General features: G+C 42.8%; 1 long non-coding RNA gene across 1 annotated transcript; it reads left to right on the top strand.

Moving 5' to 3' along the window:
* The first annotated feature begins 8575 nt into the window (after positions 1 to 8575).
* LOC117881168 lies at positions 8576 to 19004 on the top strand. The gene is made up of 3 exons (XR_004646721.1): positions 8576 to 8901; positions 11980 to 12136; positions 18922 to 19004. It is a non-coding gene; the product is annotated as an uncharacterized LOC117881168 (long non-coding RNA).
* Positions 19005 to 27905: the final 8901 nt, after the last annotated feature.

Here is a 27905-nt window from a genome sequence, read left to right on the forward strand (position 1 = left end):
TTACACCCGTGTGAGTGAGAGGAGAACCAGCCCAAGACTGGCCACTGTCTATAAAATGGAGGGGGGTAGGTTTGACTATAAGCACAAGTGAAAAAAGAGTTGTTTAAGGCTTCATGATTTTGGGGACTCTGTGACAGTCCTCGCTTGAGGGATTGGTTGGTAGGGTAGCAACACCTAGTGGTCAGTGCTTCGGCCTATGACATGCAGGAGGTTTGTTGGTAGGGGAGTGCAGGCCGTTCTGCTCCACTGAGCTCTGACCCATTGCCCTTTGAGAGCTATTAGTGATCAGACAGCCAGGAGCTATCTAAGGCTGACCTCCCTGGGCCACTTCCTATCATCTCTCTCCAATTATCCCAAGGTTGCCATCTAGTTTTAGGTGGCATGAAGGGTGTCTGCTCACCACAAGGCACCTTCTGACAGTGGCTATAGCAGGGTACTCTCTTCCTTTCCTGGGCAGCAACTGACACCTTCTGTGGTACAGCTCACCCTCCTGCACAAGGACCAATCATTATCTGGCTCTCAGTGTTAACTCAGCCCATACTCAGGCACATTCCTGGTAAAGTCAGCAGGATTAAGGGCTGAGTAAAGACTGAAGTCCAACCCCCTCTGCTGTTGTACTTACTCAAACAAGTAGAAGCCACTGAAGTTCCAGTTGAAATGAATGGAATAACCTGTCTGAGTAAGTGCTCACCAACATAAATAAGCATCGTATGATCTAGTGCTGAGTAAACAACTCAGGATTTGTCTCTTTGATTCTGTACTTTCATGTCTCACCAGGTATTATGTCTGGCCAAATGTAATTAGGCAATTTCCCTGACATACATTACTTCATATGTGCTCCAACAGATCCCTCTGGTCTGTTCTCTGTTGTACCTGATCTGTTCAGCATAAAAGCAAAACTATCCTAGTGGGGGAAAGCCCTAGGACTGATCTGAGCTTTTTAATTTAGTCTGGTCCATCTCCCTGACAGTTCAATATATTATCTATTGTTTTGTTAATTCTAGCTTTAACTAACTCAAATGATGAGACTTCTATATTTATCTTATTTATTGGCTTTCATAGGGCACTTATCAATGTGATATGAAAGAGGCTCACTTTTCCTCACAACACTTTTATGAGACAGGGAAATATTAATAGCCTAATTTTATAGAGGGTAAAATGAGGGCCAAGGAGCTTATGGCTACATCTACACTTATGTCAGGATGTAGAGTACAGACACTGCACACCCAGCTAGCAAGGGTAGCAGTGTAGACAGTGAGGTGTTGCTTAGGCGAGTAGAATACACTACACACCTGAACCCCAGGGTATATATCTTACATAACTCTCTACATGATGAAGCAAAGCCTTCCATGTGTGCCCTGCTGCCTCTCCACTGCAGGAATCTTTCCCTGCCATAGTGAAAGGCTCCAACAGTGGGGACAAGGCTCCATGCTGCTGGAGCCTTTCCCCAATGCCACAGCCTTTCACTGCTGCATGTAGCTACACACCACAGTGACAAGTGTGGACACAGCCTGCTTTTAACTGCAGCATGCAGCTACACATGTAGCTCCTGTACGCTGTCCGCCACCATAAGTGTAGACATAGACTAAGTGACTTGCCAAAGGTCATAGACAGAAAGTCTGTGGCAGAGCCAAGAACTGAACCCAGATCTCCCGAAGCCCACTTCATTGCCTCAACCCGAAGGCCATCCTTTCTTTCACGTAGGTGGCTATTCCACATTTTATTAAACTTATCATAGGCTTTTTCTGGTTTGGGGGTTTGTTTGGTATTCTTACTAATAGCCTGTTTTTCTTTTCTTTCTCAAAGCTTTGCATTTATTTGAGCAGGTATTTCATTCAGATCTTTCTGCCAAGGCACAGGCAATACAGGGGTTAAGAAGTGTCTCTGACTGCCCTACTTAATGGAACTGGTGTTTTAATGTTCCCAACTAGAATTAGACCTTAACACCTCATTAAGGTGAATGAGGGATATAGTTTGCACCTTTGCTATTGCTTCTATATTGTGTGGCTTGGAGACTGCTTCTTCTGTTTCTGGAGGGAAGGCTCTTTGCAAAAGAGATGAGTAGTGACTGTATTTTTAAAATAAAAATGAGTCTGTAGAAAACCTCTTGTCTCATAGAAAGAACCTGAATACAGGGGTGGCATTTTTGTAGAAATTTTGGTGGTGCCCAGAACCCGCCCCTGCCCAGGGTTTGGCATGCAGGGTGCAGGCTCTGGGAGGGAGTTTGGGGATGGGAGGGGTGCAGATGGGGCAGGGGATTGGCATGCAGGGTGCAGGCTCTGGGAGGGAGTTTGGGGATGGGAGGGGTGCAGATGGGGTTCAGGGAGAAGGCTATGGGGTGTGGCTGCAGATGAGGAGTTTGGAGTGTGGGAGGGGCTCAGGGCGAGAGAAGGAGAATGGGGGTGAGGGCTCTCACTGGGACTGGAGATAAGGTGTTTGGGGTGCTGGAGGGCCTCAGGGCTTGGGCAGAGGGTTGAGGTCTTGAGGATGTGGTGAGGGGGTGAAAGATCTGACTGGGTGTGTGGGCTCTGGGGTAGGGCAGGGCTGGGGATGAGTTTGGGGTGCAGGCAGGCTGCTCTGGGACAGGGGCCAGAGAGGAAGACTCCCCCCAGCCCTTTCCCTGCTGGCAGCAGCAAGCTCTGGGGGAGGAGCCCCCCTTTCCTGTCCCCCCAACAGCACACTCACCCCACCACTGTCACTGCATGTGCTCCTAGGGCCCCTCTCAGGTCCAGGATTCTCCTTCGCCTCCTCCATGGTGGGTGCCGGTCGGTGCTGCTTGCGCCTCCTCCCCTGCTGTTGCCCCTGACTGTAGCCTCCCTGGGGGGAAGGGATGGGGCTGCCTCCTTGCCCAGCATGGGGCAGGAGCGGTGACAGTGTGCACGGGGCAGGAGAATGCCCTGTGCTGCTGGAGGGTCCTGCCAGAAAAGGGAAGGGTCTGAGGGGGAAGGGCAGGCTCAGAGTCAGTCTGCCCTGGCAGTGGAGAAGGGGGGCACTAGGACCCAGCAGCAGCAGTTGCTGCAGGGAAGCAGCATGGAGGAGATAAAGACAGAGATGCTCTGCTCCCTCCGGGGCCGGGAAGGCCGGGGAGCAGCAAGTTGGGGCCACGGGACACTCGGGGGAGGCATGGGGCGGCAGGTGGGGCCAGGGGGAACACTCAGACCCAAATATTGGTGGAGCTGGGCCCATGGGTTCTGAATATTACTGATGCCCGAGCACCACGTGGGTATGGAACTCGCCGCCTATGCCTGAACATCAAGGGATTCAGGATCTTTGTTCATCCACTCTTCTCCATTGCTTGGTGTCATGGCATAAGGGAAATATTATCACTCAGAATACCTATTTCAGACAGGTGTAGAAGAAGCCCTCACCCTGACCATATTAGGGAAAAAACAGATGGTCTCCCCGTGGCCATATTTGTATTCAGTATTAAAATGAGTAAGGATCTAAAGCCCACCTAGAGGCAGAATCACAGTCATGCATTTTACTACTAGAAACCACATAGGTACTAGGCAAAATAAGTACAGACAACCCACAGATGAGCTATGACAACTCCAACACAGGAACATACATAAAACTGATATCCCTATATAGGCATTTCTTTAGTACATGAATGTGCGCACATACATATAAGCTGATATGTTAAACCACTGTGATGTGGTTTCGTGATTCTAATTTTGAGTGATAAAATTATTGCATGACATTGAGTAGTGGAAAATAGTGGGTGAAAAGCAATTCTGAATCTCTTGATTAGGGGTCTCTCTACAATTTGAGCTGTGTTCTAGAGCAGTGGTTCTCAAACAAGGGCCGCCGCTTGTTCAGGGCAAGCCCCTGGCGGGCCGGGCCAGTTTGTTTACCTGCCGCATCTGCTGGTTCGGCCGATCGCGGCTCCCACTGGCTATGGTTCGCTGATCCAGGCCAATGGGAGCTGCTGGAAGTGGCGCGGGCTGAGGGACACACTGGCTGCTGCTTCCAGCAGCTCCCATTGGCCTGGAGCAGTGAACCGCGGTCACTGGGAGCCGCGATCATCCAAACCTGCGGACGGAGCAGGTAAACAAACCGGCCCGGCCCACCAGGGGCTTTCCCTGGACATGCGGCGGCCCTTGTTTGAGAACCACTGTTCTAGAGAACTAGACCTTTTATTTTAAAGGAAAAGCAGTCACCTGCTCTTTCCTTTGCAGAGAGCCTTCCTTTTATAAATTAACAAAACCCTGGTATACTGTTAAGCCTGACCTCCAGAAACAACAGAAGCAGCCCTGAAGCAATATTATATAGCTTGGGTCTTATACTTTAGTCCTCACTCAGCCCTGTCTCAGAAGGCAGAATTCCTCTAGATTATAGTTAAGATTAAAATTTTGGCACAGGGATTTTTATTAAAATTAATGGAAAGAATGTTGGCAATAAACAATAGTACATATTCTGCCCGAGTAAGAACTGACTAAAGGCTGCAGAATTTGGTCCTTAGCAATTAAGATTTAAGGCCAAGATTTTCAAAAGTGACTTGAGAGTTTGGGTGATTCTGTTTGTGTGTGCTCATTTTGAGACAGCTGAAAGGGACATGATTTTCAGAAGGGGAATGCTCAGCTCAGCACCTCTAATGATAATATTCCTATAAACCAGACCCCTTTAAGGGGTCTCCACTTGGATAACTAAAACCCGAGGCATCCAAAATCACTAGTCACTTTTGAAAACCTTGGCCTAATTTGCATCTTGTATTGTTATCAGTCAAACATGCTTTTCATTTGAAGTTTTCTTGAATCCAGTTATCTTGGTTCCCACTGGTTTTTGAAGCTGTTACTTCTTGAGTCACAAAATTTTCCATAAGTCTGAAAAGATAAAATCAAAAGGCAATATTTTAATCCATCAAGAAATGATGTCTAAATGGAAGAAAAAAGTTTTCAAAGCAAAAGTCTTGAAGCCTGCAGTACAATTAGGTCAAAGTTCAGTTCACAATGTGGATCATATTATTAATTTTCTAAACTAGCTGCAGGCCTGAGATCAGTTTCTAAATTATTTATTTGTGCATTTCATGCTTAGGCGATGGTGCTGAAATGTTTTGATTTTTTTCTCTTATTACCAGGAATGAGTTAACTGGATGCTTACTAGTGGGTTTGATTTTTAAAAAGTAAAATAAAGGATGTGCTTAAAAAAAAGTTCAGTAATATTTTCACTCCATGCTATTAAGACTTTTTAAACAACTAATTACTGCTGGTATGCAAATTTAGTGAAACCCAATTAAATAAATATCAGATATATGGATAAACCTGTTAGCAAATCCATGCACTTTATATCAGTCTGTACACATCCTGTGCTTGTAGTGAAACCTGTTTAAACAAATAAGTGATAAAAGACTAAGGGTACATCTACACTACAGCGGGGAGTCGATTTAAGATACGCAAATTCAGCTACGTGAATAGCGTAGCTGAATTCGACGTATTACAGCCGACTTACCCCGTTGTGAGGACGGCGGCAAAATCGACTTCTGCCGCTTTTTGTCGGCGGCGCTTACTACCACCTCCGCTGGTGGAGTTAGAGCGCCGATTCGGGGATCGATTGTCGCGTCCCGACGGGACGCGATAAATCGATCCCCGAGAGGTCGATTTCTACCCGCCGATTCAGGCGGGTAGTATAGACCAGGCCTAAGTGAGTCAATGAAAAAAATCCCCCAAGTACCAAGTGGTGAACTGTAACAGTTATTAGATCTTTCAGTGGGTAAATGTGCTCTGCTGCATTGCTCTAGAGGACAAACTCCCTCTTAACCAAATACTATCTTTTAAAAGAATAAACGTGTTAAAGGGATAGATTTTCAGCATATCAAGGCAATGTGTTTCATTGTCTTTTGCTGTGTATCACTACAAAACCAAAATATAGTCAATTTTCATAATAATGTTGTTTTCTTTGCATAAAAATAAAACAATTTTCCATCCAGCAAAAATACTGTATGAATGAAACAGGGAAAACTGAACTGATTATGTCCAAGCATGTGATTATAAAATATCTTCCACTAAAGATATTTTAACTAGCTAGATTCCACTGATCAACAGTAAAGCTTTGTCAACTAAGGCTTTTTTCTTAAATTGATTCTCCATCTTGTCTTTTCATTCTTTCGACAGCACACAGCAGGAAGCTCTGTCTACATACAGAAAACAGGATCTTGCTGTAGGCATGGGTATAAAACAAAAAGACACTGATTAAGGAAAAAAACAGACTGCTGTTAGTATTTGATCTTAAAATTATTGATCTTGTCAATCAGTTAAAGACACAGAATGTCCATTTAAATATGTAATAACTATTAATGTTACCACCAAAATGCTGACCATTTTAAAAGGCAAAGAAATCCATAAATGTGAAATTTATTTTGCTTTGTGAGTACATGTACTATATGACAGTATAGAATGTATTCCACTTTATAAAGATCATACCTATATAATCTCTTTTAGAATAAAAAATGGATTTATATGAAAAATGTACATTTCAAAGGCTTTGTTTGACTAAGAACTTTTTTTTAATTGCCTAAAATAATTCAGTTTCATCATGTAGCTATAAAAAGCAAAATATATTTTTCCTAGAGCTGGACAAAAACTGAATCACTTTGCACATGGCTAATGTTAAATTGCCCACTGGGCCTAGCTGGCATCAAGTTGTCTTTGTTCCCCTACGCAAAATGTTTCTTCCATTTGGTACCTGGGATCTGTGTTTTCTATTATTGCAGTAACAATAGCACCTTTAAACCTATTTAAGAGTAAATGCAAAAATCAAAGAAAACTACACTGGTGTAACTGGAAACACTGGTGTTCCTTAGTTGTGGACAATATTTAAAAAAAAGTCCTATTAGACTTCTGGAACCAGTGCTCTTCCATACTTCACTCTGCAACATCAATGTACAGACCTCATCACTTTAATATATGGGCATTTTAAAGGGAAATTAGTATTGCATACTAAGTTTCTCAGTGAATCATCTTAACAAATTTTAGCACAGGAGTTCCTATATTTTATAGCATTCTCTTTCAAAACCCCATGACCAGAGAAAGGGAAAAAAAAATTCACTGGGTTTATTTTGGGCTGGACATGGGAAAAGTTACACAGACGGTTGCATCTGATATGTAACTAGTGAACATATGCAGGCACATACATGTAATGTACATCAGTAGGAATATGTTGAAAGATCTACACTGCCATGTTCCAACATATTTTACGGAAAGGCTTTTCCCATCTCTCATCTGTGTGTAAATTATTTTTTGTGAAATGTATTTGAAATGCCCTTCACTGGTCTTCTCAATTCATCATAAACCTCCATTTCATATTTTGGGGCCAGTCTAGCGGGTCACATGATTCTGAGACCAACAGAGGCTCATACTGCAGGGTTTTTCTTTGTTTGTATTACTTTATTGGTTGAGTGGAAGGATTAAAGACAGACTAAAAAGTCATTATGATGATGTAATAAAACACACATTGCTTGTTCCTTCATTTTAAAAACTGCTTCTTAAGCACATTCTTCTGTGAGAAGCCAGAATGAAATGTCATTAAGCATCTGGACATAAAGATAACTGTGGAAATTTTTGTTTGTTTGTTTGTTTTCTTCTACATTGTTTTTGAATCCATACAACATTGAAGGAAGAAATAATTAAATATTACATAGATGTTAGAATACATAAAATCAGAGATTAGCATATGTAAATTGCTCCTTTACCCTCGTACTACAGAGGAGCTATAACCTTTTATAAAGATCTTTTTAAATGATTACAGCATACTTGTTGCATCGGGGAAGGAGCAAAGAATACACAGTTCTATTTTTTTCCCCTAAAGTAGGACTTGTTTCAGATAAAAAAAACCCACCATAGCCCATTTTGTCATAGCTTTGCTGTGTGTGTAAAGGCTGATAATAATAAAGAACTAAATAAAATATTAGAAATCTTTTGAACATGCATCACGTAATGTTATGGAACCCTAAAATACTGATTTTTCTCCAGAGGGAACAATTGACTTAAAAGTTTCTCTCTGCAAAGAAAGACATTTTTTCTTTGTTTTTGCAGTTTATACCCTTAGGTTAGTACATTTTTTAGCAGAAGAGAATGTTTTAGTTATTGTTGGATTGAGAATGAGTGGGAGTTCAGTTCCGTAATACTAGAGGAGGTGAACATAGCGTAATTTATTTTGCATACTTGTCACTGCAATCAGTTATCAACTGATTAAACACACCTTATGCTTTTCTGTCTGGAGTGTTGGACTTCACACTTCACTCACATAGACGTTCCCAGGCCTTGCACTAGCTTATCTCTTAATTCAATAGTGACTGACATTACTCTTGTTCTGTTCTCCTGCATGACTGTCAAGGGTGTTAGGGAGGAGAATCTGAGCTTGGTGCAGAGGAGTTCAACTAGGGCTAGCGAGGGGAAAGTACCCTTTTCCTCAGAAAATGAGTGACAGGAACTCCTCCGTGGCTATCACTGTAGTCCTGAACCATTAGTAGTCTTTCTGACACAGAGGAAGTGGGAGGCAAACTCCTGAGGGACAGCATAGCTGCAGACTCATGTGGTCTGCCCCTCTCATATGCAAACCTTTCACAACGGGGCACACGGAGGGAGAGCCCCTTTGGACAGATTGTATACAATGCTCTCTGCAGAGGTTCCTCTGATCCTGCCACTGCACAGATTTACTGCTCCCTGCATCCAGAGTGGAAGGAGCAGGAGGTTCACTCCACTCACTCCTTCTGCAACAGCACTGGAATCAGAACTTTGGAATCGGAAGCAGTGAGTGAAAACTCCACTTGGGAATCAAGTCCCCTGTAGCAGGGCTGTACAGATTACTCCACCTTGCCACCTGTCATGGGTTTTTAAAATTTGAAAGGTCTGATAATAGCTACAAGGACCTGGGCAATATTGAGCAAGAGGAAGCAGACCCGGGGTAAGTAGGGTTTGGGGGACACACCCTGGTACAGTTTCTTTAAAGAGCTGGGGACTTGCAGAGAGGGCAGGGCAAGGCTTCCCTCTCTCCCAACTAAATTGGGGATGATCTGGGAGAAAGGGACGGCTATAAGTGCTGCCTTCTCCTTCTTAGTAGGGCAGATACTGTAGGGAGCAGACAGCAGTAGCTGTCTGCTGAACACTCCCAGTCTGAGGGTGGAAGGACTGATTGGGAAAAGGGCCAGCTGGAGGAGAAGCTGACACTGGCTCTGCAGCTGGGCTAAATTACAACTCCAGCTCCAAGGAGCTGAGCATAGGAGACTTAAGGAGAGGGAAAGAGGGATTGTCCAAAATCCAACCCAGCTCTGGGAGAAGATCTGGGACCTCCTGTACAGGGAAGGAAAGTGACCAGAACACTTTTGTGGACCCAGAATGGGTGTATACTTGAGGAGCTAAATACATGATTGTTATCTTTAAATATATCAGAGGGATAAATACAAGGGAGGGAGAGGAATTATTCCAGCTTAGTACTAATGTGGACACGAGAACGAATGGATATAAACTGGCCGTGGGGAAGTTCAGGCTTGAAATTAGACGAAGGTTTCTGACCGTCAGAGGGGTGAAATATTGGAACGGCCTTCCGAGGGAAATGGTGGGGGCGACGGACCTGTCTGGTTTTAAGATTAAGTTAGATAAGTTTATGGAGGGAATGGTTTAATGGTAAAACATAGTAGCCAAGGAAAACCAAGCAATGGTACGTAAATAGTATAATGGCTAACAGGGGCCAGGCTAGAGACTCTTGCCTACATGCTCGGGGTCTTACTGATCGCCATATTTGGGGTCGGGAAGGAATTTTCCTCCAGGGTAGATTGGCTGAGCCTCTGGAGGTTTTTCGCCTTCCTCCACAGCATGGGGCAGGGATCACTAGTAGGAGGGTCTCTGCCGATTGAAGTCACTAAAACACAGGATTGGGGACTTCAACAGCAGAGTCCAGGGAAGGGGTAGGGACGGTTTTGTGGCCTGCAGCATGCAGGGGGTCAGACCAGATGATCATAATGGTCCCTTCTGACCTTAAAGTCTATGAGTCTATGATTAACCGTCAGCAGAATGAGTGACTAACCCAGACCCTGCAAATGAATAAAACTAATCTGGTCTGGGTAATTATCTGAAAAGATTCAAGTAATGCTGAGTGTAATGTGCCTACGGGGCCATGACCGGCCACAAGGGGCATGCCCCTACAACGTGCTTTTGAAGTTTAGGGCTTGACTACACAAAGAAATTGATTGGCATAGCAATAGTAGAATAATGGCTCTAGCTATGCTGATATAACTTCCCATGTAGACACTCTATTTCAGTAAATGTTAAGTTACCTAGGAAATCAGAGGTGGATTAATATCAGTTATCACTGAGTCATGGGATGGCCTACATCAAGGATTGAAAATATACAAAGTGAGCAGAGTGTAAAATCCATCTTCTCATACCCCGAGATATGACATGTATTTAATCACTTGCTGATTAATACCACTGGCAAGAATACAAACACAAATGCTATGTCTACCTCTCTGAGTGTTACCTTCCACCCATTCCTAGTCCAGAAATTTCTAGCATTCACTTCCAATATAATGTACTCCACTGGGAGTTGTGTCTGAATATAAAGCATGGGATCAGGCTCTTTGTGAGTGTTTTGGTTTTTTTTTTTTAATGCTATGCTAATTTTCTCCTTTCACTTCAGTCTGCTTTACTGATTTTTAATGGGCTTGTCCTAAGCTCACAAACACTGAAAATTTGAAGCTTTGTTTATTACTGGATATAAAATGTGATGTTCAGAAATTTATTTTAAAGAGAGCTTAAGGCAGATTTCCAAGATAGGCAAGCTCCATTCTGATCTGATCTAGGCTTAATTTTTGACCTCTGGTGTACAGGCACGCATCAACATCTATCTTATCAAGTCACCTACTGTGCATGCACAAGAAGCAATATGTACCCATGTATGTGGGATGGAGCATGAGCAGTCATCTGGCACAGTAAATAGCAGTAAAATCATTTTATACCTTGCAACATGGTTGTAAAATACAAAATTGTCAGTGGTGCAAAGCAAGAGAATTGCAAATACATGTTTCCACAAAAGTATTATTTTTCATTCTCATTTATATGTTCACATCATGTAAATGATAAACTGGGGATTGTTTTGTCACAAATACACTGCAGGGTTTTGCAGTCTGAAAAGAAGTAAAAAGACAAGTGGAATCCGGTAGTTCTGAACATTTTATATGAATCAGAAGCTAAAAAGTTGAGCACAGAATAAAGCTTTGGGTGAAAGAAGAGGCTCATTATTTGGGTGCATAGCCTATTAGGATCATCCAACAATTGTCCTGCCAATGAGAAAGACGTGGCACAGCAGAATACAGCACAGCACCAGCTCTGTACGTGGGTACACAGGAATTGTCGCATCGAATGAGTGTTCTTTTTTGTCCAGTAGCTTGTTGCCAATAGTGGCCAGTGTCAGATGCTAAAGAGGAAGGGAGCAAGAAAGACCTGCTTGGTGACACTGACAATTCATTGTTTTGCTTTGTCCATTGTTCTGGATGCATGATAAGATGTATGATTTTCCAAATGGATGTGACAATACTGTGGTTATCTTGAGTGGTTGTTTAACAATCTTTTCTCTCAGCAGCTTTGAGAACTAGCTCAATGGAAAAATCGGGAAGAGGAGTGAGTACATTAACTGAAACTGCAGAGCCTGTTGCCCCTCCTTCCCCAATTTCAACTGTCAATGTCACTGGTCAATCTGCATTGACAGGTTTTAATATTCTGCCTCTAATGCCACAAGAAGCCATACTGTTGATTCCTAGATAAAAACTTAAAATGTTGATTATTACTTGTGTTGAAAATTAGCACAGCTGAGACAAAGCCCATTGATCCAGAATCACACCCCTGCATCTACAATCAGACCTTGATTTCCATGCAGATCTCCCTTGGCTCTCTAGCAGATGATGGCTGCCCTCTAGTGACAAAGATATTTCTGCTGGCACATTGCAGCAGAGAGAAGCCTACTAATAACTTTCATTTTGTCTTGTAGATTGATAAATCATAAGGGTTTTCCTATATAAGAAGGATACAGAATCATCATAGAAGCACTTGTTTGATGCTTTAGAAAAGGAAAAGCCACAAGCTAAACAGGAAGACATGCAATTCTCAATCACAGCAGCTCTTTGAAGGTGAATTTCTGTTTACCTGTAAGTTCCCAGATTTTGCAAATTTCTGACATTTCTGGTATCATCTAAACAGCCAGTGAAACATTATAATAAGAACAGAACAAGAATTATGCTCATCTCTGCAGAGAGTAGAGAGACTCAGGCATTGCCCAAACTGGAAATTACCTTCCTCCCCCACTCACTCACACCCTAAGGCACAAGGAATGCACACTGGACAATGCCTTTGTGTGCATGCCAGTAAGAGTCATGACAGTGTAATGTTTTGTGTAATTTCTTAGCTGTCCCAAGCTGCACTGAATGGATCATACATGCCCTGCCACACTGGGGTACATTTTTGGCACAACACACAGGACTTTAACTGTGTGACTCCCATAAATGTCAGTGGAAACTGTAAAAGATAAATCGTCAAAGAGTGCACTGAATATTTACCATCTTGAGTCATTTTATGTTAACTGTGAAGTGGCACTCTATGGTTAATGCTGTGATTTGTATCATATTTATTTTAAGAGATACAATGAACCTTCATTTCCTGCTAATTGGGCTGAGAGGGGATACAAATCTCACATCCAGGAAAACCAGCAGGGGAAAAATCATATTTTTACATGATACTGTATCATAGAATCATAGATACTGGAGATGAAAAAGGCCTTTTAAGTCATCTGCCCCTCCTCACTACCTGTGAAGGCGTAATTCTCACAGTACATTTGTAAGTACTTTAAGTCTATTTTAAATATCCCAAGTGCTGTGTCTCCCACCACTTTCACTGGTAATCCAATAATTTTTCCAGATATTCGGCTGAAATTTTATGTTGCTTAGTCCATCTCATTACCCCCAGTTCTACCACACTAGACAATCTGTCTGTCCCTTTGGTGCCTACCACTATAATATATGAATTCCTTCACCTCCCTCTCTGATGCTTAAAAATCTCAAGTACTTTAAGAAGGTTAGCATGTCACTCACTTTTGCCTCACTCATCCAAGCTAGTGTATTTAGCTTTTTTCTTATTCTATCACTCGGTCTCTCTAGGGCCATAATTATTTGTTGTGATGATTCTACTCTGAAAAAAGGGGTATCATGAGGTTCCGTTTTCACAGTCTGTCAAATCTTCCAACTCAAATTTGTTCTATTTATAAGTAAAATATGCTTCCCTCCTAATTACCAGCCCTACAAACTAAACCTGGCATCTGCAAGTCAAGTTGGCTTCTTGCCTTCTCACATATCTTCATAAGTAACAAAGTCTTTCCTGTCAACTGAGCAAATCTGAGCTGGAAACCAAAATGCCCTAATTCAGAAAAGAATCCCTATATTGAAAAGCACTTAATCACTCGCTTAATTTTATGGGTGTACTTAAGTAACATTGAAATGTTATATTCCATGCACAGAACACATCTTTTCAAAGTAAAACTAGCAAGCTTCCTTTCTTACACAAAATTAAATGATATGTAACCCTTCTGCCCATCTAAGTTGGCAGCAACAAGGGCCGGGTTCTGTATCTAGGGGTTCCGTTTCAATAACACAATGCAAAACCGGCTCGAGCCCCCACCCAGTGACCTGGGACAATTACATACCACCCCCTGGGCGCCTCTACGAGGCAATACTTCCCCTCTCGCAAGCACGGAGTCTGAGTGTAACAGAAAATGTTTAATAACATGAGGTAAACAACATCAGCATTAAATTGGAAAAACACCAGAACTAGAGTTCTTAGACCAAACCATGAGCGAAGACCCACCCCAGCAAATTGGGCCATGTCCTCTCCCATTGGTTCTTGAAACCAGCGACCCAAGAATCACCAAAGTCCCAAAAGTCCACCAATCCCAAAGTCTCTTGGGTCCAGCAACCCAAGAATCACAAAAGTCCGACAACCCCCCAAAGTCTCTGTCCATGATCAGTGCAGCCCCAGAGTTCAAAGGGGGGGGTGAGCAGGGTGTTAAGGGGCACCTTACGTGATCCGAGGCCAACCGGCTGCTTCTCCGTGGGGTTCCACCGCAGCCTTCACCACGAACTGCTCCATTCCACCCGCAGTCCCACTCCTGCCGTCCCACGAACTGCTCTGGCAGCTGCTCCGCTCCGCTCACCGACCTGTGAGCCGCGCTGCTCCGCTCCGCTCACCGACCTGTGAGCCGCGCTGCTCTGCTCCGCTCCGCTCACCGACCTGTGAGCCGCGCTGCTCTGCTCCGCTCACCGACCTGTGAGCCGAGCCGCGCCACTCCGCTCCGCTCCAGTCGTCCCGTGGGCAGCTCCCACAAGGCTCTGCTAGCTGCTCCTCCAGCCGCTCCGCTCACCTCCGCTAAGCTAAGTTAGCTTAGCAAATAGCTTCAGGCTCCCCCACTAGTTAACACAGCCTCAGTGATCTCAGTTCTTAAATAGCTTTAGCTCTTTTGTGATTTCAGCTCTTAGTGATTTCAGTTCTTAGTAGGGGAGCCCCAGTGCTGGTGCACTATTGGCCCAAAGTGAACTCAGCTCAGCAGCCTGTAACTAGACTCCTAAGAGAATCAAAGTTAGCTCTGACATTCGACAGTGGAGAGAGGAGGAGGTGCAATTGGTGTTTCAGGCCCACAAAAGGGACCCACACCACCAGGTACCAATACCTGCCCCCAACCTCTCTCAATTCACTGGGTTTTGTAACCCATGCCCCTTGACAAGCAAATGCTTCCTAGGTAATGGTGAATGACTCACTCAGTCCTTCTGCCATACAACAGTTCCACTGGCCTTGATTCACAGAATCAGGGTAACAAAACTTTATTCTTCCTGCCCCAATAACAGAGAAACTGGGGATCCCACACCAGCCAAAGTAACCACTTTGAGTTGCTGTGGTTTCATGCCAGGCGAGTGGGTGTGCCTATGCAAACAAGATCAGCCCCTGGAGTTCTTTTCCACACTCGCCATAATTCACCACCAGATGTCAGGGTAGAGCTCATCCTGACTCTGCTTACAGATATATCATGATGATTTTGCCCAATTTATGATTCGTCTTCAGGAAAACACTCCACGATTTGCCAAAAGCACTTTATTACATGTGGAAGAGTCCCACTGACTTCAGTCTTCTATACTGGGAGCTAGCAGTCTCTGCCCCACTTGCCTACACATACTCACAGTCACACTCAATGAGCTAGCATGAATTTAAACAGTAATGTAGCCATGGTAGCATGTGAAGTGACAGAGGGAGGCATGGCTTAGCCATATCGAGTACAAATATGCCTCAAAACTGGTGGGTACATAATTGGATGACTAAGGCCTGCCTCCGCCATTGCTACTAGTCCTACCATTGCTACACTCCTGTTCGTACTCACATTAGCTCAGGGATCAGCAACCTTTGGCAAGCACCCTGGCAGGCTGGGCCAGTTTGTTTACCTGACGCATCTGCTGGTTCGGCTGATCGCGGCTCCCATTGGCCGCGGTTCGCCACTCCAGGCCAATGGGGCCTGTGGAAAGCAGTGTAGGCCTAGGGATGTGCTGGCTGCGGCTTCCCGCAGCCCCCATTGGCCTGGAGTGGTGAACCGCGGCCAGTGGGAGCTGCGATTGGCCGAACCTGCGGACGCGGCAGGTAAACAAACCGGCCCAGCCCACCAGGGTGCTTACCCTGATGGGCCACGTGCCAAAGGTTGCCGATCCCTGCTTATGGTCAATGCAAGTGCAACTATGCATATACAAACAGAGGGATCACACCCCTAGCTTATAGTATAGACATAGCCTTAGATATATATTCAAGTTCTTTCCTGAAATGGAGCCTGGAAAATGATAAATATGATACACACACACACTGATGCCATTTATACATTGTTACCTTACAGAGCTGCAATTTAAGTAAAACTTCAGCTGCTTACATTTGAAGCATGGTGAAATATTTCAGAGAAAAAAAATCAAATGTCTATATTGGGCAAAATCATAATACTGAATTGTTTAAATTTTACACAGGAAGAGAAGATTGCCAGTTTTACTATACAAAGCTGTCTTCACTGGTGGGAATATTTCAGCCTAGATCAAATTCATGAAATATGGTATTGCACATGTGCACAATTATCAATCTCCCATTTGTTCATCTTTAGCTAATAATGAAAAATATGGATAATAAACTAAAGGGGTGTTGAGAGACTTCAGTAGCTGTATGTGGGGCCTTGAGAGCTGTTACTGAATAGTAAGTCTGTCTGTATATTATTATAGCTGAACTATTGGAAGCATTGGAAAGCCCATGAAGTGGACAAGTTCTTAGGGGCAGCGAAATATGCTGCTGGTTCTCACTGCTTGGGGCCTGATCCAAAGCCCACTGAAATCACTTTGAGTCTTGCCTTTGACATCAGTGGGCTTTGTATCAGGCTCTTGAAGAGCATTGTTCCGTTGGCAATAGCATTGCGATCTCCTCCATGAAACAGATTAACATTTAACTAGCTGCAATATCCATTTCAGCTCATTGTGCCAAAGGAAACAGGTGCTTCCAATTCTTAGGCAATGATAGTACACCACTTTCCAGGACTTCTCTCTGCTTTTCCAGGCAAGAGATTTCCTGCAGATTGTCATCTACCTGCCTGTGCATTTATTGATTGGAGTGCAATGTGCTGTAGGTACTACTCCTCACTAGGTCCATTTTCTGGTTGGAATGACCATAGAAAAGACAGCAAACCAATACACAATTCCTGTGGTCCCCAGTTAATGGTGACATGCACTACCTTTGCTATTCTAGATCTCATCTCCCTGAAGCAGATGTTGCCAGCCCTGCTATTATTGACAAAATGGTGCAGTTGTTTCTTGCTGTGAAGTGGACCTGTGTACCTATAGTGGGAATGTCAAACTCTCATGAATAACATAATCCCAGATCTTTGGAGGTGAATGGCTAATGCATTTAGCCACTGCACTACCAATCCCCCCTTGGGGAGTTTATATCATAACATTTTTACTGGGTCTTTTCCCTCCTATGATAATACAGTTTTTCAGCCCGTAGAAGAAGTAATCTACTGACTTTTAAAAAATTGTCTTGAGTGTGATCACAATGTGTCCCTTATGAACAACCATGACAGATGCCTAAGATGTTTCTGAAGAATCATGACTGTCTTAACTCCTTGGGTCCAAGGTGTTTTCAGATAGGCTGCCAGAACATACACATGCCACAGCGCTCAGGACAATGTGTCATTCCTCATGGACTTTCCTTCCCACATTCCTGAAAAGTAGTTTGTATTTATTAACAAATTGAATTCATACTTGTATGAAGAGGTCCAGTCTTCATTCTCTTCAGCTTTGTCAGCAGGTCAACACCAACCCAGGAAATACCTCTTTTTTTTTTTTTTTTTTTTTTGCATAGTCTCAACGACATTTTAAAAATCATGGAGATCTCATTTCCATGTTTCAAATGATCTTATTATTTCAAGCCCCTAAAATTTCAAAGGATGGTCTTTAGGTCCCAGATAATAAATTAGTTTTTTAGTTTGTCATATGAATCAATTAAGCAGTAAATTTTAGAGATTTAAATGTTTAGGATTCTTGAGTATAAAGCCAGCCAATGTAGTTTTGATCCTTTACATTCACTGCATGCTCCTTAATAGCATGTCCGCACTTTATAGCTTCTTCATTCCTTTTGTATTTTATTTTAAACACTATGACCAGGGACTGTCATTAACTTTATATTTGTACAGCACTTAGAATAATGGGTCCTTGACCTCTAGGTGCTACAGCAATATAAATATTTCATCATCATTTAAATGATAATTCTTTTGAAATATTGGGTGTTCTGTGAGAGGATATATCCTATCTTTATAATATCTGAATTTCCTTCTTTGTCTTGAAACTTCATTTCCCAGTCTTCTTCGTGTCACAGTGACCCATAGGTAATTTCTTCCTCATTATTACTATTAGTCAGTTTCATGCTATTAGCAGTGTGTGACATAACCTGTTTCAATCATGGAAGCCACTCTTACACAACAAAGCTGCCTGGAGCTGTTCACCCGAGATTTCATTTCTGACCAGCAAAGCCCTTCCAAAAAGCCCACTGCTGGTTTGTATCTAAATCTCTTTTGCATTGACCCTGTTTATCTTATTGCTTCAGCCAGCAGAGAGCCTGCTGCTAACATCATAAGCGCTTATGTCTGGTCCCATTCTGAAAAGCCAGCTGAAAGAAATTGACACAGAGGAACAGCAGATACAGCATTGAAGAGAGCACCCAGAGACATGTGGGGGGTTAATATGAAATATTTTTGAGAACTGGAGGAAAACATTGGGGATAGGAAGTGAAAATGTGCAGCCTGGGGAAGGGCAAAGAAGATCAATGTGTTTATTTTAAATAAATCAATTTCTTAATCCAGGTGGGATTCTGCAGCTGTGGGTGTGGAGGGCAAAAGGAGGTGATGTTTTTGTTGTTGTTGTTGTTTTTCCCCCCTCAAAAATAGAAAGAAATCATTTACTTAATCAACGGTCAGATGGGAGGCCATGGCTGGAATGGAGAGTGTGTGGAAAATACTGTTTCAAATCTGTTCCTTTAAAAACTGTACTGGCTATGTGCTTTGCATCACTGGTGATGGAGGGACATATCCTCAGCTGCTGTAAATCAATCTACATCTATTGAAGTAAATGCAGCTATGCCAATGTACACCACCTGTGGATCTGGCCTAGGATCTGCTAGGGCAGCACTAGAACAAGAGTGTTTGATTGTGCTCTACCCTGGTGTAAGGGCAGAGTTACTCTGATTTCCAGCAGTGCAAGTGAAATCAGGCTCAGAATGAGCATATTTTGGAAGAACTAGCCACTGCAATGAAGCTTTTCTTAGCCTGAAGATGTGTGATTTTGTTTTTTTGTTTGGTTTGTTTTTGTTTTTCTTACAGAAGAGCGCTTCCCACCAGGAGGATTTAACTAAGCCAGGGGTGGTCAACCTGTGGCTCCGGAGCCACATGCGGCTCTTCAGAGGTTAAAAAGCGGCTCCTTGCATAGGTGCTAACTCCGGGGCTGGAGCTACAGATGCCAACTATCCAATGTGCTACAGGGTGCTCACTGCTCAACCCCTGGCTCTGCCCTAGGCCCCGGCCCGACTCCACTCCTTTCCCCAAGGCCCTCGCCCCTTCCCCTGAGTCAGCCGCGCCTTTGCTTCTCCTCCCCTCCCCCAAGCCACCACAAAACAGCTGATTGTGGCGGGCGGGAGGCACAAGGATGGAGGGTTACGTGCTTATTGGCGGTGCTGCTGTTGGGTGGCAGATACTGGGGGAGGGAGAGAGCTGACTGGGGGCGGGGAGGGCTGCTGACCTGTTACTGTGGCTTTTTGGCAATGCAAGCTCCTTCTTAGGCTCAGTTTGGTCACCCCTGAACTAAGTTCTCACAACCCGAGACATCACATTAATAAGAACTAACAAAAGTCCACTTTAGCATGCCTCTGCTGGTTTCTTTGTTTTTGTCAAAAATATACAGCCTAGCCAACAATGCAATTGTATTATTTAAATTTAACAACCTTCTCAGGCAAAAGAGTTTACAACACAGGTCTTAAATTTTTCAGAGAACATTTTGGAACGGGCCACAATATTAATAATTATTGTATACATGCCACATTTCTTGTGTTCTATCTATAACTGTAGCATTTGTATTAGTTCATTAAAACATCATATTTTAATGTGAAACACTACAGCATTTTTTATAATCTAAAAAGAATAATAAACATTAAAATAACTTCCGTTTTATATCATCTTTCATTTTTTCATCCAGAAGGTTCTTCAGCACGTGCATATAGGGGAATGCTGCCATTTCAAGAGGTGGGGAAAGAGAGAGAGAGAGAATGTGTGTGAGAGAGAGATGTACCTCAGTCCACATAAGAGAAGTGGTGCTGGTCTGCTAAGGACTGAAAAGAGCATAGGTCGCTCCTGTCCCATTGATTTTCCCTCAATTTTATAACATTCATAATCAAGGAATCCTATTGGCTCCCCTGCTTCCTCTGTGTATCCATATAGTAGAACTGTCTAAGACTAGACCTTGCTGCAGTTATCCATGCTTATGCAACTTCTAGTTTTGATTGCTGTAATGTGCTCTGACTGGGTTTATCCATGAAGACCACTCAAAAATGTCAGTCAGTGCAGAACATTGCTGTCTCGTTACTTGGTGGTGATTCATGCATTGAGCAAATGAAACCTATTATCCAAACTGGTTTGCCCAACCCTTACTCAGATTAATATTAGAACAGCACAAAATCACTGTGCAGTACCTGACAAATACTTTTTTATAGAATCTATTTACCTGGCCTTCATCACTGTAGTGTCCAACTGACTACATTCATTGGTACAGTATGTCCATGTTCACTTATCCAAGGGTACAACAGAATTAAACTGGTTTACTTTTCAAGAACAAAAAAACTGTCAATAAATCTACTAGCTAGAACTTACATTAATGTAATATATCTGCAAAGAGATCTATTAGCCATTTTATTTGATTCAAATATATTAAAGATGTTGAAAGAAAATATTTTCTCTTGGATAATTGCTGGGTTTTTTTACATGTTCTGAAATAAACTGTTGGGAGACCATATGGCAATGAACAGGACTGAAACATGTATCTTCCATTTATTAAAGGATAATCTGAAATATGATTAATTAAAGTTTAAAGAGAAAAGGAAACATAATAATGTTTTTCATTCCCTCAGTGTCTGTCTGCATAAATAACTGGAAAAGTTAATAGGTGAGATTATACACAATATATACTTATCACTCACTTGTGTAGTACAAACTAAAAACTAAATCCAGTTTTTCCCATATGTAGATTCTATTGATTTATGTAAGTATGTTTTTTGAACTTGCATGTTGAGGATCTTGCCTTCTGGTCTGTATGCTATGGCTAATGTTGGCACCTTCTGGTTTCCCTGGTGCCTCAATTATGAAGAGCAGTTTGGATTCAGCTGCCCGTTACTGGGTTTTATTTTAAAATAATGTTTTAAATAAGCATGAACATAATTATACTAATTTAGATTCCAAAGGGAAATTATTGGTCATGAAAGATGTGAATCGGTCAACACTGGAAACTGAATACCTTCTCAGAACAAATATAGCATGGGCAGTATCTTACACTTTGCTGCAATGCTGCATCAATATGCCTTATCCAGGAATCGGCAACCTTTGGCACTTGGCCTGGCAGGGTAAGCACCCTGGCAGGCCAGGCCGGATTGTTTACCTGCCACGTCTGCAGGTTCGGCCGATCGCGGCTCCCACTGGCCACGGTTCGCCGCTCCAGGCCAATGGGGGCTGCCGGAAGCTGCAGCCAGCACATCCCTGGGCCCACCCCGCTTCCTGCAGCCCCCATTGGCCTGGAGTGGTGAACCGCGGCCAGTGGGAGCCGCGATCGGCCGAACCTGCAGACACTTCAGGTAAACAATCCGGCCCAGCCTGCCTGGGTGCTTACCCTGGTGGGCTACATGCCAAAGGTTGCCGATCTCTGGGCTTATCTGTCACACAGAGGGTCAGAAGGCGGTGCAGCCTCCAAGTTCACTTGACACTGCCACAAATATGAGTGCTGACTGAGATGAGGGGTTTAGCAGTTTGATACCAAACACCTATTTAACCATTTTGCATTAGCATCCATCACTATATTGACTGACCACCTTCCATATAAATTAATTGGCATAAAGCAAAGTCCCTAGCGGATTTCATGGAGTCTTCAGTTCTTCTGCCTTCTTGGGTGCAATGTGCTGGGCTTGGGTTTCGTCAGGGTTGTCTTGTTAGTTTTTTTGTATGTTGCGGGATGGCAGAGAAGGCAGTTGCTGTAAATTGTGTAAGTTTTGATTTTACTACTTTCATGGGACAGATTTCAACAGTGGAGGGGATAGGTTCTATCTTGCAATGCAAATCCCCAATTCAGTAAGTTACATTTGACTTAAACTTCTGGTCTTGCTAAAGCATCTTGGGCCAAGACCTCAGCTATTGTAAACTGTCATTGAAGTCAATGGAGCTATGACAGTTTACTCCAGCTGAGGATCTGCTCCCATAAAATTATTGTAAAGTAAGTTATGATACCTGAAATAATATAATCAGTCTAAATTACCCACTGAATTACTTGAAGTCAGTTAATATGGGCAGATAAAGACAGGCCTCCCCCATGTGTGCAGTCAGAACGCAGAACACTGAAGGAAATTGCTGATGACTTGTATAGAGGAGCTGTATTGCTGCTAACAGGGAACCTGAAGTCTTGATTAGTTTGTTGTAAACTCTACAGTCATGTTTGCATGCTTCCATTCACTTTGTGAGCCGTGTATTAGATAGATGGTATTCACACTGATAGCTGCAATTTAATTACAATAAGTCCGTTCCCTATACAATTTCAGCTGTGTCATCCCATTATATTGTCTGTGAAGCATTACAGGGTTCAATACAGCATATATCAGCATGTCAGGGAGAGAATACTACACAATGGCTCAATTTTGATTTAAGGGATTTTTGCCCAGATTGGAATCAATTTGGTTATACAGAATTTCTAGTGAACTGAAACAAAGTGATGGTTTGAGAAAGCACATTATTTCAAAGAAGTGCTGGAATGAATAAAAGTGAGCCCAGCACTTTTCAGTAGCCAAATCAGATGTTGCACAGGCTCAGGAGATAGTCCATGGGTGCTAATTTCTAAGAGCTCATCAAATCAGAGCATATTGATGCAGCCACCCCAGTACCTTAATTTTCAACAGTTGCAAAACAAATGAATGGAACAATATGCTGTGGCTATTCAATGCATATCGTTTTCTTCTCATCTCCTAAAAAGAGGCCTTTCAAAATACCTTTACATTTCTCTGTCCTGTCTCAGTGCAAAACTGTAAGTGTGTGTGTGTGTGTATTTGTGTTTGAGTAAAATGCTGGGCAAACATTCAAAGGTTTGGATGTTGGGATGGATAAACACCAAATATTTTGTGCTGCATGAACCTCCTCTGTCCCCACAGCTGATGTCTCAGAACAGACTCGGGTGTTGTTACAAACTAACGGAGTTTTGGGAGCCAGGAGGGAGAGAGAAAAAAAATCAAGAAGGTTAACAGCCTGCTGCTGTGCTCTAGCACAAGTTCTTCGGGGAGTAACCAGGACTGCTCACTCTCTTCCCATTCTCCATGGGATCCAGGAGTGCAGCTGACTGATCCACTTCTCTTTACCCACACATGGAATCTTCTGAGCCTGCTCCTCTGCCCTGCAACACCCAGAAACTCCAGCAGGACCGCCGATTGGACCCAACCGTGGCGTGTTTAGATCATGCAGCCAGCCACTCCCAGAAGAATCCAACTGAATATTAGGGAGGCACGGACTTGAAGGGGAGGTTCCTGAGGTGGAGGGAGATGTCATGATGTCAGACCTCCCCTCAAGTGGTTAGAGGTAAGGGATAAGCCTCTAGGCACAGCTTGTTTTCCACTTACACACACCAGCTCTTATCACATACTAGCAGATTTGCAGGGAGTGGTGAAGGGGATGGGAAAAGATTAAGAAGGTTAGCAACCTGTGGCTATGCTCTAGTACAGCTTCTTCAGGGAGTGCCAACTGGCTGGATGTAAGGGTTGTGCCTGAGGGAAGATAGTAGGATGGTACCCTTTGGGAGGCGGGGGGAGATGAGGGCAGGCCTTATCATCCACATTAGTATGCACACCCCTACTTGAGGGGAAACAAACTCCTGTGTGGAACCTGTTTGAGTCCCAGGGTGCCAAAGGCCTTTGAGGCAGCTCTTGTGGGCTGCTATATGTTCAGAGTATAAGGCAGTAGAAAGAAAGATTGGTGAGGGAGGTCATGTGGGATGTCAGAAGTCTGTGAGGTAGGATGGGGTTGGGGTCTGTGACTGAAAATATAGGCAGGGGTGTGTAGGCAAATATGTGAAGACAGAAGGCAAAGTAAAATGAAAAGCTATGGATCAGATTTCAGTGAGTACCATAATCTTACGGTGCTTAACTTTGAACCTTCATATCTTTGGAGGGTCTGTAATGTTATTTATCTATCTAAATGCAGGTATAAAACACACTGGTTTCTTCAGCAGTAGATTAGAACACTGATTTACTACAAATGATTCTTAATCCACCTTTCAATTTGATGGATAGTCCCCCATTCCTACAATCTTACAGGAGGAAAGGGGGAAAAAATAAAGCAAGCAAGGCTTAAAAAACACATTTTTATAAATGTCCCCTCTAGGTCGCTAGAGTACTTGCCACTCTCCATTCACTTCTCCACAGGGGCATTTAATTAAATGGTGCTTCCAAGTTCTGACTGACAATATCATATTGAATTCAGGAAGGAAACTACTAAGTAAAATGAAGATTGTTCACACTGTGAATTTTAGGGATCTTGATTTCAATGAACTGTTTTATAAATTGTGTGTATTAGATGGGCAGGATGAAACTACTGAAGAATCCTGTTAGTTCATATTATTTGGAACTGTTTTTTTTAAAATGCTAAGAGAGGGGAAATGGTAAACCTAATAAAGTTAAAGAGACGAGGGCTATCAAAGATTCCCTTCCAGGCAGTCTGCCAGGCAGCTTGAGCCAGTTTTTCACGGTACTACCTTCAGGTTTTATTAAATTAAAATAAAACCTGTCATCTCGGCTTTTACTGGCACAATCAAATGCACAGCTTCTGACTCAGTTGCAACACCAGCTTTGCAATTCCAGCCAGCGTTTACAATGCAATATACACAGGCATGTTTTACATATCTGGCAAGAAGTCACTGTAAAATCTCATTATTCTGTTAAAAGTAAACAAACAGTGTTCCTAACTATTTGATCATGCCAACATTTTTTCACTGTGTTCTCCCTCAAAGGTCTGAAAACTTTTGAAAATGTAAATCATAGAATCAAAGAAATGAGAAATGGAAAAGACCTATTAGGTTATCTAATTTAGCCCCATGATAGTGCAGGATTGTTCCCTACAATACACTTCTGATAACCAGTCCAGTTTCAAATAATTTAAAACAGAGGTCCCAATTTTTGGCTCTGTCCAGGGTGTACTCAGGCAGGACCCACGGATACATGTGAGCAAAGGTCACATCTGGGCTGCTCTAACTTTGCCTGGTAGTCATGGTCCTGTGGGAGTAGCCAGAGTGAGAAGATTTACCGCAAGATATGACCTATTCTGGGAGGCAATTTAACGCAAACCAGGAATCCTTCCATGCTGGAAGAATCCCAGGTCCTGGATAAAGACAGCTTTATAGTCCATTTGTGATGCTACACCCAAAGATTGAGGACCAAGAATCTGGCCCATAGGAGTTCCATCTCATTACTTGGGATACTATTCCATAGTCTAATAGATCTCGCCATTAGAAAACACTTAGTGAGTCCCTCGGCTTCCAGCTACCTGCAGAGACAAGAAAGTCCAGTTGGTACTCAGACAGTCTCAGCTCTGCCCAGTACTTTCCCCCTTGCCCCAATCAAAGCAGTCCCAAGAACAGTTGAGTCTATGTTCAGCTGCTCTCAGATTTGCCATTTTCTCCCAACATCCCAACCCCCCTATAACTGTCCAGGGTTATTCTTTTAAAGCTATATTCTATTCTTAACTTTCAAAGTACAATTTTCCTTAAGTCTAAATATCAATTGTGACAGCTCAGGGGTAAGCTGCACCTGTGACCTCTCCTTCAGTCTTTCCCCTGGGCACACTAACTGCACTCTTCCTAGAGTAGAACTCCATGGTTCACCCCACTTTAGATCAGTGGACCAGGATACAACATGCCCAGTTTCTACCATTCTGCCGGGGCGAACGGTGCCTTATAGCCCCTTGCAGTTTTTCACAAGGACCTCCCAGGTGACAAGTTCTGCTATCTTCAGCTCTCTCTGGGTGGAACCCTGCAGTTTTGCCACTCTTTGGATCCCGGCATGCTACATGACCCCCAGTTTCCAACCATGTTAATGCGAGAGGCCCAACTGCAATTGATGTCTGCAAGACGCTTCTCTTCAAGTGCCTATGAGCAGTGGCTGACTAAAGTGACTCAAAACAGCTCCTTTCAAACTGACATATTGTCCACTCACCCAAAAGTATATAACAAGAAGAGGGAAGGGTTAAAATGACCCAAGATCTTGCCTACAGCTCATCACCTCTCTCAAAGTTTAGGCAAACCCATCTACCTCATACACTTCCCACAAAGCCCTGGCCTTAGTTCCTGCTGCAAGCTCTGCCTGTATCTGGGTAGGGAGTGACACTCTCCTCCTGAAGTTTCCTTCTTTCTTTCTCCAAGCAGCTGCTGCCTGCTCTTCCTGCTTTTTTGTTCTAGGCTAGGGTTTTTAATGGCTTAATGTTCTTCTGATCTTATGCTCTGGGCTTGGAAAAAGAGGGCTGTTTGTCTGGCAACAGATAGGTAGAGATTTCTGATGACTAGATTATTTCTCTTAAGGATTCTTGTTATTCTCCCTGGAGATTAATTTCTCTCTCTCACTTGTTTTCTGCTTGTTGCCCCCCTAGCAGCCTCCTTAGATTTAACTCAGTGCAATGACCTGGAATAATATCAAGCAGGTAAACAGAAGTCCATATAACTGTAATTCAAAATAATACAGCTATCTCCCTCATTCTCCACACCAATATACATACGCATTCTGTGGGTAAGAACAAGTAGCGTATTACTGATCAGAAATCAGTGTACTGCAGAGGAAATGTGTACATTCTTTTCTATGTGCATGAGCAGTCTGTGTTACAAAATAAAAGCTTACTTATACATGCAGTTGAAAATACATGTGTTTTCATTTTGTGGTAGAAACCCTATTTATTTCATTTCAGATTCACCATCAATATTTGACATGCAAGAGAACAACTTAACAACTTAGGGGAGATTTTAAGGTCCTAAAGCTGTGGAGATTTATGCAAACTGTTTATGGAAATGAAGAAACAGCCTTCTTCCCATCACTAAATGCATACTTTCCAGTGAAACATGTACTGGATTTTGTTTACTTATCAGACATATGGTATAACTTCCCCACACAAGGCCTCAAATTTTGTGAACCATATCCCACAAACAAATTTACAATGAAAGATCTTTGCATTATCTTTAATAGCCCAAATTGTTTCAGGATTTCCAGACAATGGCTTATGGTTTTGGCTAAAGCTCATTTTAATGTTCTTGTGGGGAAAATGGAATTTGCTAATAGGAACTCTTCCCTGTACAAAAAACTCACCTGAGGAATGCCTAACAAGGCTTTTTGCATGTTATAGACCTGATTCTTATCTCACTAGGACCATTTTTACACTGCTGAAATTCAATTTATTTCATTAGTAAAATATATTAGAAGCAGGACCTTGAACTGTAAACATGCAAAATAGAGTCCACTCCATAGAAATGTAAAATAAATGAGCTAGTCACATGAAAAATGCAAAAGGGCTTTCAAAATACTAAGCTTAATGATGAATGCAGAGCTGCCAAAACATCTTGATAACAAGGAAAATCAGGTAGCAATTTTTGAGGCTAGTGTTGAAAAGCGGAGCTAGCACCAACCTGATTTTACTGAAATATGCACCTCACTTTAACTGCATATTGTCCTGGTGGTCCCATGACTATGCAGATTAATAGAGTGCACTGCTCATAACAAGCAGCTTCTTTTGATTTGGCTATGTATTTAGAGCCTTTCTTCACAAACACCTCAATGTCATAGTGAACCAATACTAACCTCTCTAAGGTAATGTACAAGTCAGAGAGGGAAGAAGTCAACTGAGAAAGGAACAGGACCTGCTGTAAATAAACCTATTCAAAAGCAATACATCTGAACACAGATAGTAGACAGTTATTTTGAAAACCACAACCACAATAATGTAATTTTTCAAATCCTGTGTTGTTTTTGTTTTTTGTTTTCTTTTAAACAAACTAATGTTTTCAAATTGTTTTAAAGAAAGAAAAGAAACAGGTATGT

The sequence above is a fragment of the Trachemys scripta genome, chromosome 8 (genome assembly GCF_013100865.1).
Source record: "Trachemys scripta elegans isolate TJP31775 chromosome 8, CAS_Tse_1.0, whole genome shotgun sequence".
NCBI classification, from domain to species: Eukaryota; Metazoa; Chordata; order Testudines; family Emydidae; genus Trachemys; species Trachemys scripta.